At 40.1% G+C, this 8888-nt stretch overlaps 1 long non-coding RNA gene across 4 annotated transcripts; it reads right to left on the reverse strand.

Moving 5' to 3' along the window:
- LOC133414604 (uncharacterized) lies at window positions 1-4744 on the reverse strand. Of its 4 annotated transcripts, none has more exons than XR_009770051.1 (6): window positions 3722-4744; window positions 3477-3575; window positions 3217-3297; window positions 2044-2778; window positions 437-1966; window positions 1-368 (listed from the first exon to the last, which is right to left on the reverse strand). It is a non-coding gene; the product is annotated as an uncharacterized LOC133414604 (long non-coding RNA). The 4 variants fall into 4 exon arrangements; XR_009770052.1 differs by having other exon boundaries at window positions 3167-3297; XR_009770053.1 differs by having other exon boundaries at window positions 2044-2131; window positions 2610-3297.
- Between the last annotated feature and the right edge of the window lie 4144 nt (window positions 4745-8888).

Consider the following 8888-nt stretch of genomic DNA (forward strand, 5'->3'; position numbering starts at 1 on the left):
TTAGTTGCAAGTAGTTTATTGACTTTTCTATGCAGGAACGACACACAAGTGGGCTCTCTGTCCTCAGCTCGTCATGAGACGTGCGTCTTCATCCATCTGCACCTGCAGTTCCTTTAGAAGAAAGCAGACGCAAGGATGATAAACAGAGTTCAGTTTTTCTCGACTTTTCACCAGAATCAATCCTGCAGCTTCTTGAGGGTTTCAACTCGCTCAGCGTTGTTCCTTTTTGGCATGCTCCAGCAGGATTTCCATCTCGTTCAAGTCTCCTTCCGTCTTTTTCTTCATCCGCAGTCCTTCAGCACGCCCTTTGGCCTCTGCCTGTAGGCTGGCTGGCCTGCAAGGACTCCACTGCACGGGCATGATACTTTCTATACGGTACAAAAAATGCCAAGTTGCTCTACTGTTTTTTCCCACATGCCGTTGAACGAGTTCTTACCTAGTCACCTCAAACTATTCCCTTCTCGTGTATTCTGCGGTCGATGTCAGCTTTGACTTGAGCCAGCTCGAGCTGCACACGTACCAGGTTGCCTTCCTCCACCTGAAAACGCACACATATTATTTTAATTATTTTATTTTCATCCATCCATTTTCCATAGTGGTTGTCCTCATTAGGGTTGCAAGTGAGCTTCAGTTTATCCCAGCTGACTTTGGGGGAAAGGCAGGCTACAACATGGACTGGTCACCGGCCGTGAATTTGATATCTGGGCCTACAGTAGGGATTTACCCGACTTAATCCACCTCTTAATACCACCACTATCACATCACAATGATAGAAACCATGAATACAAATGTGAAATATAACAGCATGCAACTGTGCCACGTATATCATCTGGAGCAGTTCAGAATCAATATTTATGTAATAACATTACAACAATATCAGAAAATGTAAAGAAATACGTCATACTGACCAGAGATGCTGATTATTAAATGTGTTACAGAGATGCTTTGCTAGTTGAACTTGGCTTACTCTGACCAACCAATTAGAGGACGGAAAAAGGATGACGTTATTGTGGCCCAGCGAGCTGGCCCTGTGAGAATGAATTGAAATCTGATTGGTAAAAGAAAGAGTCCCATTGCTAATATAGTTTAAGTTATATCGACCAGCACTACTGATTCTGAAGGCCGTGCTGAGAGGTTTTTAATATTTATATTTTAAACTGATCTGGCAGCACATAGAGGATGAAATCTGATTGGACCCAAAAAGTCCGACATCCACATGTAGTGGAAGCAGTGCGGCCAAGAGAAATGCTACAAAATCAAGAGAATAGACAGTTGGGAATTAATTAATACGATTTCATGGAACAGTTTTGTTGTACCACTGTTGCCAGCCAATTGCAGATTTAAAGTAAGGGTTGAGAAATAAGGGGGATACTGTTTACAATCACATTCAGGTGACTAACACAAGGTGGGGGGGAGGGGAACAATGCATTCTAAGTATATGAAGCAAAAATTGGATGGTACAACCATCTCAAATGTATTTTATGGAAGTCTGAATGATAAAATATTGAAAATTATGAGTCAAAATGTGCAGAAATTATTGTTATATTTGTTCCACGTAAATTGCAGTAAACTATTACTACAACTTTTTGTTCTCAACAAATCCCTTCGGGATGATGTTGGGGTTAAGGATGTAGTTTCTATAGGTAGCACAACAGGATGATGGAAGAGAAAAATACACGCAATATAAATTCTTGGGAGCTTCAGATTTGATTATACGTAACACCTCCTTTTGGTGTTTGCCACCCTGGAGAAAGGATTTGTTTCCTCTTGGTGTGAAACTGTAACTTTCATTGTACCATCATCAGTTCAGTGCAGAATTGACCGACTGTTTTTACATATAAATCATATCTCTGTTTAGATTCTGGGAACTGCAGCCGATTGGGGAATCCTTTCCTGCATATCCGGATGCCCTCAAGCACGCCATTGCAGGCCAACTGGTGAAGGATCAGGAAGTTATCTGTCACACCTGTATAAATCAAGAAAGTGACGTTTTCTGACATTTCCAGACCTTCTAGCGGTAATACAGTCATCTGAGACACTCACCTGACTTCTTGACCTCGTTGGGCACGATGCAGCGCACAAAGTGAGGAGCGGTGCTTCTCAAAGTGCTCATCAGCTTGTTCAACTGTTTCTGTTGGCCACAGATAATCAGAAAGGAGCATAGTGAGATTTACCGGTACACTGTTTTGCTTAGTCACGGTCTTTTGTTTTACGTGGACATTGTCCACTATGTATTTGTGTGTGTGTGTGTGTGTGTGTGTCTGAAAATCTGGAAACCAGATCTATATTATTATATCTATATTGTTTTTTCTCAATGCTTACGCACTGTAAACACGACTGGCTAATGTCTCGACTATAAATGGTATTTGCACACATTTTTTTCAATGCCTTATCTGCCGTAAACATTGTATCACAGACTAACCTGCTCTTTAGTTTTAACCAGAATTTTTTGTACAGTATATTATTTTGAAGAGCGATAAAATGTGTTATCCTTAACAGGTAAGTTTATTTTAGTTTACTACATTTATGTTTATTTTATCCCAAATCATACGAACAGTGTGAGACTTTTTCCTTTCTGCAACACGAGTGATGGAGTGAATGAGTGCTACCTTCTCGAGCAGATCAATGCAAGCGTGCAGGTCAAGTCCAAAGTCAATGAAGACCCAGTCAATACCCTCCTTCTTGTACTCTTCTTGCTCCAGTACAAACGTGGTGGTTGAAGAACTGCTGGAGTTTTTCATTGGTGAAATCGATGCACAACTGCTCAAAACTGGTAAACTAGATGCAAGAGAACGGGAGATTGAAAGGGAGAGGGGTGCATCGTGAAAGGTGAGCGGATGTATCAGATGATGTAGCCATGCACAAATGATACAAAAATATTCATGAAACCAAAAGGGTTCAAATAAAGGGGAACGTTAAAAAGAGAGAGAATAAAAGTCGAGTCGACATCAGCTTGTTCCTCTCTGGGCTTCTGTTTGAACTTCATGTTACCAACGTGCATTATGCCTCCAGTCAGCTTATACATGCTCATCTTTTCCTCAGGAGGGAAAACTATGACATCAAACATGCACGCACATGCACACAAGCAATAGTGGCACCAACGGTGTACAATATTATCGACAACACAAGGTAAAATGAAACAGTGGGATAGCAAATTCCTTCTCACATAAAATCTCATAGTTTCATAGGTCCCATCAGTGAGCCGCAGCTCCTCACCATCATCCATGTTGTCCACCACAGTTACTCCCTGACACATCCATGCATATTGTTCAGGGTCTGGACTCAGCAGCAGAGCCTCTGAAAGACAATTACTGTATTCACCTGAACTTGAAATAAATATAGTATGCTACAGTATGTTATCAGCCACATTGGATAAGTACAGGATACAAATTTTGCATTTGAAAAAAAAAAAGTCATCTATTTTTTCAAGAGATCTTAAAACACTTGGTTTCGTTGAAGGATTGTTTGTTTCTCACCCATCAGTTCTAGCTTCCTAGCAGACAAGACCTGGTATAAGATACGATATCCTCTCTCAGTAGCCTGCTGGGAAATCACTCTCGATTTCTCCAAAAGATCTGATGCACAAATGCACACACGATTATAATTATAATGTACTGTTTAAGATGAATTATTTCAAACTTGATCTAAAAAAACATGTCAAATCTATATACAGAGTAAAAGCAGAAGAAAACAAGCTCAAAAGTCCTCAAATCAAACTCACAGGTCTCAATGTCGGCGCCAGCCAGTTTCGCTGTTGGGCCAAAGTGGATGCAAAAGACACAAGAATACATTATTATTGCACGGAACTGTTTATTAGACATAATTGTTTCCAATATGAAATACTGAGAATACTGTAATTTGATTAAGTACACAAAGCGTGAGGAGTTGTTGTTTCTGATGGTCTTGGCATTGCCAAATGCCTCCAGCACCGGGTTAGCCTGAATGATTTGGTTCTCCAAAGAGTCCGGAGTGGAAAGACACATTTATCATTAAGGCATCTATTGCCAAGAAAGAAAACTGAACACAGTTACAGTTTCCGACACGCTGTTTGACCAAGCACTTACCTGGTTATCCAGCTTTTGTGTTGTTTCTCCTTAAAAATCTAAACATTGGTACTAAACTTATAAAGCAATACCCAACACCTCAACCTAATTTGCTCCATTTAGGGAATAATTTGTTTCAAATAATTTAAAAGACGGGGGATGTACAGTGTAATTATTCCATTTTTTTTCCCACTGATTTCAATCCAAATATGTTCCAAAATGTATTCTCGATGTATAAAAGTCACCAGTTGAGCAACAAATTCTAGAGGTTCAAGATCATTTTATAAAGTTAAAACTATTATAAAGGTGTTTTTAGCAAGCCTCTGAACATAAAAACAGACCACTTTGACCACTCAAGGACAGTGGAATCATTGTATCATCATGTCTACTTTCTTTGGCCCAATCCTCTACCATCTATCTGTTCGCCAGCTTAATACCAAAAGCAAGTTGTATGAGGGCATCCAAGTGTGAATCACAACAGTAACATTTTAAGCTGAACATGAGGCCAAAACCAAAAAACCTTGAAGCATCATGAGCACCTGGACAAACTATTCTCGTAATAGAGCTTTGTTCCTGGATGGGCAATAGTGAGTCAGTGTGGTGTGAAGGAGCCATCCAGACGCCCTGCAGACACTTCCTGTCAAAGCCACAAAGCATGCGACTTTGAATGGTGTCCCTGTGTTGTTTCTGAAGAAGGTACCATGCCAAGCAAAAAAAAAAAAAAAAAAAAAAAACATACTGTACTTGCCTTGGAGTCAGTCAGTTACTGACAAAGTACTGAATCACCTTCTTGGTGTTTTCCGTCTTATCCGCTGGAGAGGACATTTCAGAGATGGACAAAAGTAGTGAGAAATCTTGGTGATGCGGTTCTTCGACGGGGTGACTTTTGACTTGTCGGAAGGTTCTTACGTGATCGGCATAGATGGGTTCCCGTGCTCTGGGATGAGAGGCAAAATGGAGGGCAGAAGAGCAAACAGACACGTTGTGAGAATTTGAAGCGCTGAAGTGTGAGTGAGCCCATCAGAGGTTTGTTTGTGTTCTCTGTCGGCAGCGTGAACAACACAAACAGCTGCCAGCTCTCCCCCGATGCCACATAATGGCCTCGAGGAATTTAGCTGCTCCCTAAACAAATCATAACATGACAAGCTGATTACACACAAACAACAACCCGCCCCCCCCCCCCCCCTACCCTCCACTCCGCCCCCGTCCATTTATCTACGTACAGCCATGTAATGATATACCGGCATCCCGTGGGGGTCATAATAGCTCCTCTGTTTTTGACTTTTAATAGAGAAGCAATTAAATTGCAAAATAATGTTTATGAATAAACTTATCTCACGGTCCTTTGTGTATTTAACTGGGTTCCTGCCAGCTTTTCCTGTCATACAGACAGACAGACAGATTGTGGGCCATTTGTAGTGTAGCGGGTCACATACGGGAGCTTACTTGATTCCCTGTCAAGAGTGCATTCGCAATTGCCCTGTCTCGGGTGTTCTTTACCCCCTTTCTTGCTCAAAGTCAGAACAAGCAATCATGTATATAGTGTATAGTAGATATAAAAAGTCTACACACCCCTGTTCTAATGCCAAGTTTTGTGCTATAAAAAAAATACATGAAGATACAACATTTCAAAAAAATTTCCACCATCAGTGTGACCTGTAATCTGTACAACTCAACTGAATTTTATTTTATGGATTTATTTGTCAAGACGGGGAGTAAAATTCAACAAATGAAATTATGTGGTTTCAGATGTGGCACACTCTTGTAACTGGGATGTGGTTGTATTCAGAATCAACCCATCACATTCAAACTCATGTTAAATGGGAGTCAGCAGGATTTCGTTATGACACCTCTCGAGAACATTGACACAAAAAATTCAATTGAGATGTACAGGTTGTAGGTCACGTTAATGGTGAAAAAAGTTTTGAAATGATTTCTCTTGGGCTCATATTTTAATACCCCAAAAAATCTGGCATTTAAAAAGGCCTTCTCGTCACCTAGCATCATGTCATGGTAGGCATTGTCCAAGATGGAGAAGAGGTGAGGAGGAACTTCATTGCGTTTCTTCCCCTTGTACATCTGGGCCACTTTCGAGCCGTAGCTGGGCAGCCACTTGTACGGGTTGATGGTCACGCAGAAAAGGCCAGAATGGGTCTAGAAGGACGGGGAGAGCATAAAGGACCATTTACATGAATAAAGCAAGACTCAACAAAAGTTTTGGTCCAACATAGTAGGTATGCAATTCACAGGGAAAATGCTGTAGGCAAGGTTGGTCACATGCAATACTGTATTCTCTGCGTATACTATGAGGGCTTTGTGGCTTCCATAGATCCTTATGTCGACGTAACGGCTGCGCAGGTTTTCTAAGACGCTGGCCTCATTGAGAAAGGTGAGGTTGGACATATCGCTGGCCTGGAAGAACTTGGGAGGATTCATCTGTTGAACATCGTCCTTCACTGATACCGTCTGATTCGAGGCACACAAAAAAATGAGAGTACAGTACTCACATCATTGACATTTACTTTTTAGATGCAAATGCTTTTTGCAGTAGGGCTTGTGTTCACCCACTATACTGTATATCCAGTAGTGCCCTATATACTGAGTTCACCATTTTGTAGTGCTGTTGGAATGTGTAGTGAGCATTCTACTATATTTATTTTGTAAACTACACTCATCTTAAAAAAGTGTTATTATAATGTTATAATATATGTTATTATAATGTTATTATAACTTATTTATTCAATATTTATTACAGAAGACGAACCAGCTGACGTTGATCCATTATGTTTTAATTATGTCACAGTAATGATGTAATTAACGGTATGTCCAAGTAATGTTCGAAAACTATTTTTTATTTGACTGATAGGTGAACTATACAGTACAGAGTACAGACCACTATATAAAAATCCCGATATAGTGATTTGGGAGAATGGAATGAGTGAGCTCTGCCCTTCAACCCCCTCGCGTCTCCTCTCACCCAAAATGTACACTCAGCGTAAGACAACCTACATTAAACAGGTCATTTTTATTTATTCATTCATTCATTCATCTTCCGTTCCGCTTATCCTCACAAGGGTCACGGGCGTGCTGGAGCCTATCCCAACAATCTTCGGGCGAAAGGCGGGGTACACCCTGTACTGGTTGCTAGCCAGCCAATCGCAGGGCACACAGAAACAAACAACTATTCGCACTCACATTCACACCTACAGGCAATTTAAAGTCTTCAATTAATGTATGTTTTTGGGATGTGGGAGGAAACCGGAGTGCCCGGAGAAAAGCCACGCAGGCATGGGGAGAACGTGCAAACTCCACACAGGCGGGGATGGGATTTGAACCCCAGTCCACAGAACTGTGAGGCAGATGTGTTGACCAGTCATCACCGTGCCGCCCATTTTTATTTATTCTATATTTATTTTGTAAAATACAAAACACTCTTTATAGATCAAAAAATGTTTTTATTAATTACTACTTTACTATTTTTATGTCAACATATAATTACGCATTTGTTTCAATAAGGTTTTGTAAAACAACTTATTGTTCATAATAAAGATTGATAATGCTTTACATAGAAAAGTATGAGTTAAAATTCACACCAGGAACATTTGGCTGTGAGACAGATGTGCTATAAAAATGCTTCACTACGCTGCACATTATTTTAATAGTGATTATAATATTAAATATCTAATAATTAGTAATATAAAAAAAACAATATGGTCATTTGATTGACTCTTTTAATGCTATTCGTATTTCTTCAGGACTACTATTTAAATGTTTCCCCTTATGATTTGTGAGTGTGAAAATGCCCAGGGGAAAAATTACATTTGTTTCTACGAATGGAATCATTGAAGTAGTTGTGAGCACCCACAGCTGGTCTCGGGGGGGGGGGGTTTGGTTTGGCTTTTTGAATAACAAACACAAACCCCCTTTCAAAATCACGTACAGACAGCTGTCCAGTACATGATGTGTGTATGTTTTCCAAGCTATCTCAGGCATCATTACAGCCACCTGTGGAGTGCTGACATGAAAAACACAGACAGAAGGAGGACAGATGCAGAGTGAGAACAGAATTGATGTAAAGTGGGGTGAAGAGTCTTTGAAAATGCTGTCAAAAGGAGATAAATGAAACAATATGATTCTACTTTATAAAACTCAAAGCAAGGGTCTAGAGAGCAGCTGCGCATTTGTTTTTTTGAATGTGAGCATTACTTGTGTCCGGTCCTATGTGGATTTACTGAATCCTGTGTCCTGAAAACAGTCTAATCAGAGGCTCCATTGTTCCACTCGCTAATACTGCTGCCGTCAAACCAACCCCGGGGCGGCCTTTGAGCCAAATCCCAGTAGCCAAGTCCATGCACATCAAAGATTTTACTTCAATATAAACATTTGAAGCACATCATATGATAGACCATCAATGTCATGTGTTCGTTGAACTTCAGTGCAACCGTAGGCTATGTGCAGTCTTGAACATAAATGACGTCAATTGTATGAATAACTGGACTTACTATTTAAGTGAAATAATCCTAATCCTGTTTGTGATGAGTTAACATGCAAAGGGGAAAATATATCTATGCTGTTACATGGTAATAAAAAAGGATCTAGTTAAACATTCATTCCAAATCCCTTTTTACAAAAGATTAAAAAACTGATGATTGTGAAATTATAAAAATCATAAAGTCAAAGCTTCCTGCTAGTATATCCTCTTTGTGTTCATGTAAACAGGCTCAGATTTCACACCAAGAAGTACATTTCTGTGTAAATTGTGAAACAAATAATGGTTTTCAGTATACAGTGATCACCCGCATGTTCGCGGTTTGGGACCCACAGATTCACCTGTTCTTGGATTTT

This window comes from Phycodurus eques, chromosome 16 (genome assembly GCF_024500275.1).
Source record: "Phycodurus eques isolate BA_2022a chromosome 16, UOR_Pequ_1.1, whole genome shotgun sequence".
Classification (NCBI taxonomy): Eukaryota; Metazoa; Chordata; class Actinopteri; order Syngnathiformes; family Syngnathidae; genus Phycodurus; species Phycodurus eques.